Source organism: Ranitomeya variabilis, chromosome 2 (genome assembly GCF_051348905.1).
Source record: "Ranitomeya variabilis isolate aRanVar5 chromosome 2, aRanVar5.hap1, whole genome shotgun sequence".
NCBI classification, from domain to species: domain Eukaryota; kingdom Metazoa; phylum Chordata; class Amphibia; order Anura; family Dendrobatidae; genus Ranitomeya; species Ranitomeya variabilis.
This window is the reverse complement of record NC_135233.1, coordinates 631732709-631745728: the sequence shown is the minus strand read 5'-3', so window position 1 is coordinate 631745728 and position 13020 is coordinate 631732709. Positions and strand designations below refer to the sequence as shown.

Here is a 13020-nt window from a genome sequence, read left to right as displayed (position 1 = left end):
AGATAACTCAGCTGCCGCCCCATAGTAGAGCATGCAGCAGTACCTACCTGCTTGCAATAAATAGGGCAACGATTGATTTCTTATTTCTATTCCCTACCTGAGGTAGTGTACACAATGATTCAACATCTTATTTTAAAAATATATCTTCCTATTCTATCCTCACCACCCCACCAGGTAATGTCAGACAGATTATCCCAGTATATCATTGAAATTCTTGACATGCACAATGCTACCACATATACACCTGAATTGCTGTCACGCCTGTATGATTGAATGCTGGAAACTCCTGGGACCAAAGGAATAAAGGTTATTTTCTCCCGGGTGCTGCACTTATTGTACAGCAGCTGGGCACCTTTCTTACATTATTAATTTTCAGATTAACCCTATATCTGCAGGTTTATAGCATTATCTGCTGTGACTGTTCCCTTTAAATCTGGGATTACAAGGCGGCTTAAATCCTCTGAAAACAAAAGGATTGGAAAACCAGCATTTAGGAATTCCTACAGTCAGGCCTCATTCTTTTCTACTCTAGTCTCACATACACGAGTGGTGGCTTAGTGATCCTACCAAAATTGACAAGTTTGTGCAACGTTATCTATTGTGTATGGAGGCCTTAATGTTACATGGGCCGGAACTGGTGCTAGCCTGAATATTTAGTAGTACTAGACAGTAATGGTGGAGAGTAGACACTTTCTTCAACAGAATTGTAGACCAGCCAGCAAAGATTGGCATTTCTTGATGAAAATGGATGTGGCTGTGCCAGTGTCAGGAAGCATTTCCATTAATGCTGATGAGGAAGTGCTTATTCCTAGGAAAAGCAATGTGATCTCAATCATTTAGAAGTGGTTTGGTTTCTTGAAGTCAGACATCAGCCAAAGTAAAGTTACCTGTAAAATCCCACTTCAAAAACAGCCAGTAAGTCTCTGCCTCTGATAGGAATCCTCAAATCCCAGGGACCCCAGGGCCTTATTTTTTCTTTATATACCTATATGCTATCAGTGGGGACTGGATCCACTATAAGACTCATCAGGGGGAAATGGGAGAGACTCCTGCCTGAGGTACAGGAAGAAGAATGGGAGGAAATTTTAGGCCATGTTCACACTTTGCGGTTTTTACCGCGGATCTGCGGCGATTTTGATGCTGCGGGTGAGCAGTAGTTTCCATTGCGTTTACATTAACATGTAAACCCTATGGAAACCGCAAACCGCTGTGCACATGCTGTGGGAAAAACCGCGCAGAAACGCAGCGGTTTACAACCCGCAGCATGTCACTTCTTTGTGCAGAATCGCTGCGATTCTGCACCCATAGGAATGCATTGAACCGCTTACTTCCCGCTTGGGGCTGTGCCCACGTTGCGGGAAGTAAGCGGATAATGTGCGGGTGGTACCCGGGGTGGAGGAGAGGAGACTCTCCTCCAGGCCCTGGGAACCATATTTGGGGTAAAAAAAAGAATTAAAATAAAAAATCATGTTATACTCACCTCTCAGCGCTGCACGCGGCCAGCCGGTCAGAGTTGTTGTGCGAACAGGACCTGCGGTGATGTCGCGGTCACATGACCGTGACGTCGCGGTCACATGACCGTGACGTCACGAAGGGTCCTTCTCGCACATCATCTTTGGAACCGGACCGCCGCGTGCAGCGCCGAGGAGATCGGGACATCAGAGGGTGAGTATATAAACTTTTTTTTTTATTTTAACATTACTATTGATGCTGCATATTGCTGCATATGCAGCATCAATAGTATAGGCGGAAACCCGCAGCGGAAACCGCGGAACAAACCGCGATAAATCTGCAGGGATAACCGCAGCGGTTTTGCCCTGCAGATTTATCAAATCCGCTGCGGGAGAACCCGCAGAGGTCACCCGCAAAGTGTGAACATGGCCTTAGAGTCCCCACTTGGGGTATCCCCGTCAATTAATAACAGAATGACTCAACTATATATAATATACCAGTCATATTTGACTCCCACACGGCATTTTAAAATGGGTCGACTTCACTCTTCGGAATGCCTGCGTTGCCATTCACCAGACGCAGATTTTATCCACATGATGTGGAATTGCCCTATTATCCTTCAATATTGGAAAGAGGTGACATCACTACTTTCGTCCATAGTAGTACCTCCTGTTCCTCTTGAGCCATTAATTTGTTTATTTGGGGTATGGGATGAAGAGACTTGGGGACACCATATTGGGATCTTTTTACGGGAATCACTTTTTATGGCAAGGAAGGTAATAGCAATGCGATGGATGGGGGGTTCATGCCCCTCCCTGAGAGCCTTGTTGGAGTTGGTAAATTCGGTCATTCCATATGAACGCACGCTATATCAAAATAGAGGATGTCCAAGTAAATTTGAGAAAATTTGGAGCGGATGGAACTCCTCTCACCTTACTTTATAATTTAAATTCATAGTTAATTACTCTAATGCAAGGTATTAAATTCCCATAGACGTTACGCAGAGATAGATGCGAGTTTAGTATTAAGCGGCAGAAAGGTAGTTAATAGGATATAGTTGTAAACAACAATGGTACACCGGCGCTGTCCTAATATACTGTACTGTGTGAGCTGCTGGCACCCTGGCAGGTGGGATGTGCGAACCTGCCCAAACAAATGACCAAACCAAAAATAAAACAAAGGACTGCCGCGCTCAAACACAGATAAATGAACAGATGACCACGTGACAAAGGTACCTTGAGGAAGAGGGACGGCTCCCTCGAAACGCGTCGGTCATTGGCCCCTGTACATGTCCGTCTTCTACGGACAGGTGACGTCACCGTTAAACCACGCCCCTTGCACACCTCGCTAACATACGGCGGTGCCTTCGGCCGAGGTACAACGCCGGTTTTGACATACAAGCTCTCCAGGAGCCACTTATGGTGTATAGGGAGGACGCTCCCCATCTGCAGACCCAGCACAGGTAGCGGACACACCAGAGACTTCGGGCACACCAGCTGGTGTTGCCCCTTCCATTCCGGGATTGAGCAGACACGTGCGAACACAAACACAGTAAGGTGGGCATTGTCACGTGGTCATCTGTTCATTTATCTGTGTTTGAGCGCGGCAGTCCTTTGTTTTAATTTAGGATATAGTTGTAGTTGTGGTTCAATGACTGTAAATTCTCACAACTCCATGTTGTGTTTGTTTGGTTCGAATGGAGTAAATGATATGCTAAGCACAGTTGTGATACTCAGTTATGCATACAATGTACATGTTCCATATTGAATGTATTACCAATGAATACAAATGTGCATGTTGTATACTTTTACTTTGTGGTTAATAAACGAATTTAAAAAAAAAAAAGCCAGTAAAAAAAAACGACAAATGACATTAGCAGCTTCATTTACCAGTGCACCCAATGTGAGAAGTGGTCAATCAGCAGTAAATCACCAATGCAGTGTCACTTAACATAGCCAAAGATATGGTTCCAGTTTATACAGTCCAGAAGCAAAAGGTTACCTCATACAAAGGATCTAAGATATCAACTGCCGTACTGCAGGTATTTGTATAATTTTACTATAGAAAGTGTTTTAATGCAGCTGAAAAGTCTTCAGTTCTATTCCTAAACATCAGATTTCTGGTTTAGCAGGACTACACAGCCATACCTCGACCTAACAGTGCACTTTATTAACAATGTCTAGAAACTGCATCCAGTATCTGTATCCAGGTGAACTATTTTCCTGATGATCACACAGGATATATAATAGCTCCAGGTCTTAAAGGGTATTCCCAACTCCAAGATCCTATCAGAATATGTAGTAGGTGTAATAATAATAACATTAGCAAATACAGTTATATGAAAAAGTTTGGGCACCCCTATTAATCTTAAGCTTAATGTTTTATAAAAATTGTTTTTTTTTGCAACAGCTATTTCAGTTTCATATATCTAATAACTGTTGGACACAGTAATGTTTCTGCCTTGAAATGAGGTTTATTGGTTTATTGTACTAACAGAAAATGTGCAATCTGCATTCAAACAAAATTTGACAGGTGCATAAGTATGGGCACCCTTATCATTTTCTTGTTTGAAATACTCCTACCTACTTTTTACTGACTTACTAAAGCACTTTTTTTTTGTTTTGTAACCTCATTGAGCTTTGAACTTCATAGCCAGGTGTATGCAATCATGAGAAAAGCTACTTAAAGTGGCCACTTGCAAGTTGTTCTCCTGTTTGAATCTCCTCTGAAGAGTGGCATCATGGGCTCCTCAAAACAACTGTCAAATGATCTGAAAACAAAGATTATTCAACATTGTTGTTCAGGGGAAGGATACAAAAAGCTGTCTCAGAGATTTAACCCGTCAATTTCCACTGTGAGGAACATAGTAAGGAAATGGAAGAACACAGGTACAGTTCTTGTTAAGGCCAGAAGTGGCAGGCCAAGAAAAACATCAGAAAGGCAGAGAAGAAGAGAGGTGAGATCAGTCAAGGACAATCCTCAGACCACCTCCAGAGAGCTGCAGCATCAACTTGCTGCAGATGGTGTCACTGTGCATCGGTCAACTATACAACGCACTTTGCACAAGGAGAAGCTGTATGGAAGAGTGATGCGAAAGAAGCCGTTTCTGCAAGCACGCCACAGAGTCGGCTGAGGTATGCAAAAGCACATTTGGAGAAGTCAATTTCTTTTTGGAAGAAGGTCCTGTGGACTTATGAAACCAAGACTGAGTTGTTTGATCATACAAAAAGGCGTTATGCATGGCAGCAAAAAAAACACAGCATTCCAAGAAAAACACTTGCTACCCACAGTAAAATTTGGTGGAGGTTCCATCATGCTTTGGGGCTGTGTGGCCAATGCCGGCATCGGGAATCTTGTTAAAGATGAGAGGGACGCATGGATTCCTCTCAGTATCAGCAGATTCTTGACAGTAATGTTCATGAATCAGTGTCAAAGTTGAAGTTACACAGGGGATGGATCTGTCAGCAAGACTGATCCAAAACACCGCTCCAAATCTACTCAGGCATTCATGCAGAGGAACAATTACACTGTTCTGGAATGGCCATCCCAGTCTCCAGACCTGAATATCATTGAACATCTGTGGGATTATTTGAAGAGGGCTGTCCATGCTCGGCAACCATCAAACTTAACTGAACTGGAATTGTTTTGTAAAGAGGAATGGTCAAAAATACCTTCATCCAGGATCTCATTAAAAGATACAGGAAGTGACTAGAGGCTGTTATTTTTGCAAAAGGAGGATCTACTAAATATTAATGTCACTTTTCTGGTGAGGTGCCCATACTTATGCACCTGTCAAATTTAGTTTGAATGCAGATTGCACATTTTCTGTTATTACAATAAACCTCATTTCAAGGCAGAAACATTACTGTGTCCAACAGTTATTAGATATATGAAACTGAAATAGCTGTTGCAAAAAAAACAATTTTTATAAAACATTAAGCTTAAGATTAATAGGGGTGCCCAAACTTTTTCATATAACTGTATCTCCAATTAGAAATGTAGTATAGTTTTTTTGATTCGCTATGTCTCTTTCCTCATGTGCAGGCAGGGCTGCAATCAGGGCATTAATGCAGTATGGGGCCCGATGGCCAGCGGCACACAGGGGGGCCTGCTGGGCCCCGCCTCTTGTGCTACTGCTCATCGGGCCCCATTCTGCACGAATGTACTGTGCGCTGCGGACCTGCAGTGCACACGTCGGCGCCCCGGAGCTTTCTCGGGGGTCTGCACATGATGAAAGGGGGATCTGCAAATGATGATGGGGGATCTGCAAATGATGAAAGGGGGGGGATCTGTAAATGATCAAGGGGGCTGCAAATGATGGAGAGAGTTGCAAATGATGATGGATGGGGCTGCAAATGATGATGGAGGGGAATGCAAATGATGATGAGGGGGATGCAAAAAATGATGGAGGGGGGCTGCAATTTGCAAAGGATCGAGTAGGGGCTGCAAATGATGGAGGGGGCAGCAAATGATGATGTGAGGGAGGGGATGGGGGATTGCACATGAACGGAAGGGGACTGCACATGATGAAGTGGGGGGAGGGGGACTGCACATGAACAGAAGGGGACTGCACGTGATGAAGTGAGGGGAGAATAGGGGACTGCAAATGTTGAAGGGAGGGGGGACTGCGAATGATGAAGTGAGGGGGGAAGGGGGACAGCAAATGATGAAGTGAGGGGGACTGCAAATGGTGAAGTGAGGCATGGGGAACAGCAATTGAGTTGAAGGTGGGGGATGGGGAGAGCAAATGAGGACCTGGGGAGAGCAAATAATGATGAATTTTGAGGGCGGTGGGAATAAATAATGTATTGAATGTGGGGGAGAGCAGTTGATAAGGAATAGAGGGTGGGGGTGGGAGAGAGAAGACATGACAATGAATTGGGGTGGAAGGGGCATGTAAATATAATGAATCGGGGGAGTGGGAGGCACATAGTGGGGGTGTTGAGGATGCAGTGACTGGTAATGAATTGGGGGAAAGAGTACAGGGGCTAATTAATGTATATATTTATTAAGTGGGAAAAGGGCTATTTATAGTTGGTGGGGGCACAGTGGTGGATTAATAATAACTAATTATATATTAATAGTGGGTGCACGTCTGTATTCAGATGTGTAGTGTAGAAGAAAGGGAAAAAGTGGGGAATGTGCTCTGGAAGTGGGGCTCTAGGTAACTATATGTTATTTTATGCAGAGACAAGTCCTGGCTGGAAGAAATTATGGTGATCTGCGCTGCACGAAAAAGAAAAGCAAAGATAAAGGACTTCAGTTAGATACTTCACTGCTGAGTCAGTGTTACCTGTACACTGACACTATACGCTCTATTACCTGTTCACTGTACACTATATACAGAGCTCCTGTATATAATTGCATTAGTGTTGTGTTTTTTTAATTAATGATCAGTATTGTTTTGTTTGTTATTTAGTCACTATGTGGTGGTAGTATGTGACCTGGTTATGGTGTAGAGGTATTTCTCCCTGTATGTGGTATTATTTGGTCACTGTGTGATGGTATTATGTGATATGGTTACGGTATGGAGGTATTTGTTCCTTGTATGTGGTATTATTCTGTCACTATGTGGTGGTAATATGTCGTCCGGTCATGGTGTGATGGTATTTGTCCCTTGAATGTGGTATTAATGGTCATTCTAAAAAATATGTGACTCATTCTCTTAAAGAAAAAGAAAAATATACCTAAAAAGATTATTGTATATTTTAAGAAATGCTTAATAGGTCAGAGTAGAGTAGGGCCCGGCCCAAAGAGTCTACCTTATCGTGGTGCCAGCTTAAATATTCTTTTGGCCAAAACAATAGCTGCTGGCTATGTGTGTGATCTGGTGTCTGCTGGAAACTGTTAATATCAGAAATTCTCCTGCATTTGCCACATAACAAAATTCTTTGAAAATTCGAACGCATGTGCTGAAAAAATGCAAAGTCATGCAAAAACACAAACAAATGCATGCACACGCAGCATTTTTTGGCGTCATTCGTAAACTGATGTGGACAAAAAAAACGCAGCATAACCATGCGTTTGCGCATGCAGATGATAAGCTGCGCACAGAGACGCTAATGTGATTTAGCCTTAGAATTGTTTTTATAGCAATTGCAAAGATTTCTGCAAGGTCCATATAGATGAATGGCAATGGCAAACATTTCTGCATGAAATGTGTGCTGTGCGGACATACTCTGACATGCTGGTTATCAGGAATGAGTTTTCCTAGGAATGCTTGTTTCCCGATAATTATAAATGTAAATAGGCTGCCAATCACTGAATGAACATATGCTGTAACAGCTGATCGGCGCTCATTTACCGCCACAAAATACACATTGGCACAAAATGCAATGTCTTGCTTGGCCTTGTGGAGCATATTTTAGAAATGCATCTAGCATTTTAATTTATACAGCTAAAGTTTATGATCTGCAACATTTAGACAAGTTTGGAAACAGAACACAAAAGTCACTTGTTCGTTTGCTTAAAGGTTGGTATTGTCTCAGCATCGGCACTGCCACAACTCCCATTCCTTGTCATGTTTTTCTACGTTTTGCTGGCTCATGCACTGTTCCTTCAGTAAAACCTCATGTTGACCAGACTGTTTCTTCATAAAGGACGTTGACAGCACAAACCATCAGAGATTTTGCTTTTATTTATTTTTAAAAGTTACCAGCTATTAAATATCCATCTTTCTTTATTTCCTATCCATGGTACAGAGAAGAAATATGATTTTCACTTCCAGAATTTGTTTACGTCTAGCAGCAAGGAAGACTTAGAACATTGCTCCTTACCGTATTTACCAGTAAGTGCTTTTGAATTCTAGGTAAATAGTGAGGTATTCTTTACCTAGTGCTCTTCTGCAAAGGGCGCAATGCTCTGCTGCTCAGCCAACAGGCAGGCAACCATGAGTCATTAAGGAGATTGTTACAGAACGCCCGCCTATTACTAAAATGCATTATTACTGTACTATTTTTACACTAAGGATTCAAAGTAATATGCTGCCATTGCCAAGACAAAGCCTTCTTCTGCAGCCCGCAATAACAATGGGAACATTGTATTCTAACATGCCGAATAGCTAGAATACAGAAAGACAAAAACTATGCAGTGTTTTATCTATCTTTCTAGGTGCAGATCTAAAGTCGGACCTAATACAAAAGGACTGGGTAATTGATAAAGTTTTGGCGTGTTTAGGTATATACAATGCCATATGTCCTATGAAGAAAATAGCCACATGATTAAACAAATATCTCAATTTTTATTAGTAATCAGTTAAACAAAATTTCAAAATAGTAAAAACTCCTAAATAATGGCAACAAAAATTGCACTAGGAGGCAACAAAGAAAAAAATAAGTGAAAGCAAGGAAAAAATGTACTACAAAATGAGATCAGTAATTGGTAAGTTGTTCTGAATTAATAAATAATAAGAAATTTAATAGGTAATTATAACCAATTAATTAAACAAATCCAAAAGTGCTTGATCAAGGATATTAAATAGTATTAAACCAGTTGATTTGATCAAATGTCGTGATGACAGAGGCCAATGAAGTACGGTATATATAATAAGATAACAAGGAACACAGGAGGCATTCAAAAATCCTAATAAATCTAATAAACCATTATGGCCATTTCATTAAAGAAGTTAAAACATACCAGTAGAAAATAAAATAACATACATTTATAAATAATGATAGGTCACTACACTTGACAGACTTCAAAAGAATGACATGAGAACCAGTGAGTCATGCTAAAGAGCAAGTAAACAACCCATACTTGTTTCCACCCATCTAAATGGCGTAAGGCCCATAAGGCTTTCGTCAGGGGGTTAATATCATGCAGTTTATTTCTAATTTCTAGATTTCTTAAATATATTATGTGGTGCATCCTAATGAAGCCACATATGTGTATAAACGATATACCGTATTTTTCCGACCATAAGACGCACTTTTTTCCCTCCAAATTTGGGAGGAAAGTATGGGTGCGTCTTATGGTACGGATGTAGCATGTGGGGAGGGGGGCAGCAGTGAGTGGGATCGCACTGTTATCCCACTTCAGGATGTCCCCGCTGCCCGGAATGAGCCCTGGGATAACCATGTGGTCCGGATGATTAAGTGCAGTGAATATTCATTAGCTACTCCCCACCCACCGATCAGCTGAGCGGTGAGCCAGGAGCAGCAAATGAATACTGCACTTAAGCAGGGACACGCATGGCTTCGTCAGCGCTGATTGCTGCAGCAGCTAGGGAGATTTGTGTGTCCGGGGGAGGAGGCAGCAGCAGCAGCAGGGGCCAGAGCGGAGAGGAGATCGCTGTATACCTGCCTGCCATGCCTGGATGCCGAGTGCTGTGCACAAACAGGACCTGTGTGATGTCAGGAGTGGGCGGGCTGGAGCATCACATGGCAGCTCAGAGCCCTCCCTCTTCTTGACATCATCACAGGTCCTTCAGGCTCTCCACTAGAATCTGCAGCTTCCTCATAACCTGTGCTGTGGAGAGGCAACAAGAGGGAGGGCTCTGTGTGCAGTCATGGGATGCTTTTACCTCACCACAGGCTGGCAGGCTGCCACAATTAAGAGGTTAGTCTTTACCATACACAATAAAGCACTCTGCCACTCCTGTGGTGAACTATAACTCCCAGCATGTCATAGGATCTGCAGGACATGCTGGGAGTTATAGTTCTCCCATGGGATTTTAAAGCAGCACTCCAGTGCTATTTTGCAGTGCTATAGTGGTGCTTTCAATATCAGCCCTGTGCCCCCATTCTTATACTCACCCTCCAGCATCTTCATATAGTACTGTACAGACACCACACTGGTCCCGCAGCTTCCAACATAATAACATACTATTATATGTAATAACACCACATATAATAGTATGTTATTTATGTTATTAAATATTTTACCACATTTTTTTGCTGCAAATATTTTTTTTCCCTATTTTCCACCTCTAAAACCTGGGTGCGCCTTATAGTCCGGCGCGTCTTATAGTCCGAAAAATACGGTAGGTACCTCACAAGTACAGTGGGTACAGAAAGTATTCAGACCCCTTTAAATTTTTCATTCTGTTTCATTGCAGCCATTTGGCAAATTCAAAAAAGTATTTTTTTCACATTAATGTACACTCTGCCCCTCATCTTGACTGAAGAAAAACAGAAATGTAGACATTTTTGCAAATTTATTAAAAAAGAAAAACTGAAATATCACATGGTCATAAGTATTCAGACCCTTTGCTCAGTATTGAGTAGAAGCACCTTTTTGAGCTAGTAAAGCCATGAGTCTTCTTGGAAATGATGCAAAAAGTTTTTCACACCTGGATTTGGGGATCCTCTGCCATTCTTCCTTGCAGATCCTGGATGGTCAACGTTGGTGGACAGCCATTTTCAGGTCTCTCCAGAGATGCTCAATTGAGTTTAGGTCAGGGCTCTGGTTGGGTCAGTCAAGAAAGGTCACAGAGTTGTTCTGAAGCCACTCCCTTGTTATTTTAGCTGTGTGGTTAGGGTCATTGTCTTTTTGGAAGGTGAACCTTTGGCCAAGTCTGAGGTCCAGAGCACTCTGGAAGAGGTTTTCATCCAGGATATCTCTGTACTTGGCCGCATTTATGTTTCCTTCAATGATGACCAATCATCCTGTCCCTGCAGCTGAAAACCACCCCCATAACATGATGCTGCCACCGCCATTTTTCACTGTTGGGATTGTATTGGGCAGGTGATGAGCAGTGCCTGGTTTTCTCCACACATACCACTTAGAATTATCACCAAAAAGGTCTATTTTCATCTCATCAGACCAGAGAATCTTATTTCTCATAGTCTGGGAGTCCTTCATGTGTTTTTTTTAGCAAACTCTTTGTGGGCTTTCAAATATGTTGGCACTGAGGAGAGGCTTCCGTCAGGCCACTCTGCCATAAAGGCCCAACTGGTGGAGGGCTGCAGTGATAGTTGACTTTGTGGAACTTTCTCCCATCTCCCTACTGCATCTCTGGAGATCAGCCACAGTGATCTTGGGGTTCTTCTTTACCTCTCTCACTAAGGCTCTTCTCCCACGATTGCTCAGTTTGGCTGGATGGTCAGGTTTAGGAAGACTTCTGGTGGTCCCAAACTTCTTCCACTTAAGAATTATGGAGGCCATTGTGCTCTTAGGAACCTTGAGTACTTCAGAAATTCTTTTGTAACCTTGGCCAAATCTGCGCCTTGCCACAATTCGGTCTCTGAGCACCTTGGCCAGTTCCTTTGACCTCACGATTCTCATTTGGTCTGACATGCACTGTGAGCTGTAAGGTCTTATATAGACAGATGTGTGCCTTTACAAATCAAGTCCTATCAGTTTAATTAAACACAGCTGGACTCCAATGAAGAAGAACCATCTGAAGGAGGATCACAAGGAAATGGACAGCATGTGACTTAAATATGAGTGTCTGAGCCACTGGTCTGAATACTTGTGACCATGTGATATTTCAGTTTTTCTTTTTTTTTTAAATTTGCAAACATTTCTACATGTCTGTTTTCTTTCAGTCAAGATGGGGTGCAGAGTGTACATTAATGAGAAAAAAATGAATTTTTTAAATTTACCAAATGGCTGCAATGAAACAGAGAGTGGAAAATGTAAAGGGGTCTGAATATTTTCCATACCCACTGTATATATTTCTATATCCTTAAAAAGAAATGATAAAACAAAAGAAATGAGACAGAGCACAAGTTGGCATACCGTATATGTGGCTACTTTACAGACAAAACACAAGAAAAAAACAAAATGATCATATACAGTGTAGTAAATAATTAGTAGTAGTACATGTAAATAACATAGGTTATGTGGCCCCCATTTCTTAGCTAGGCACTTCATCTACATAGCTTCCCATGGGCAGGTGTCCAAACAGTTAGGCCTGAGGCCTGCTCTTCCTTTATTCACATTGAGGTTGGCTGACATAAGGCGAGATTTAAATACCAGAGATAGGATAGGAGCATCCCGATTGGGTTCACATTCTCGCGGTGGAATGGCTTTTATGATTTTTTTAACCCTATGTTATTTACATGTACTATTACTATTTACCGTACTTACTATAGGGTATATGCTCATTTTGTTTTTTTGGGGGGGAGGTTTAATCTAAATACTATTAGTTTTTGATAACCCTTCACTGGTTTATGTTGCAGCTGTACCTGCTTTTGTAATGATTTTATAGAACAAAACGTCTACTTGTAAATGAAGAAAAAGCACGACAAGCAGTTTAAATTAATGAAACATGTGTTGTACGTCTGCTCTGCACATTTTTCAATACAGGGTATTTTTCTGTTATACCAAAAGGATCATTGTTAGTCAGGTCCTCATCATCCAATTTATTATTGTCAGAGATGTGGAGATACACTGGTGTCACTCGTAGATGAATTTCAAAGACCAAAAGTAATTTAGGGTTCAGCTGCCTTTTAAAAAAAATCTATATTCCCCCATGTAACAAATGCTTGGGAGCCATGTGTCCTTGTGAGCGCAGGCTTTTACTCTCCTGAAGGGCTCCCTCGGCAAATTGAAAGAGCTCGGCGATGAATCACTAACGGAATACTTATTTGTTGCCTGCCTGCTCGCCTGAGTCCCTCATCCCCC

At 42.0% G+C, this 13020-nt stretch overlaps 1 protein-coding gene across 4 annotated transcripts in view; it reads right to left on the bottom strand.

Moving 5' to 3' along the window:
- TFB1M (transcription factor B1, mitochondrial) overlaps positions 1–13020 on the bottom strand; it is a 205884-nt gene that overhangs the window by 69871 nt on the left and 122993 nt on the right. The window lies entirely within an intron of this gene.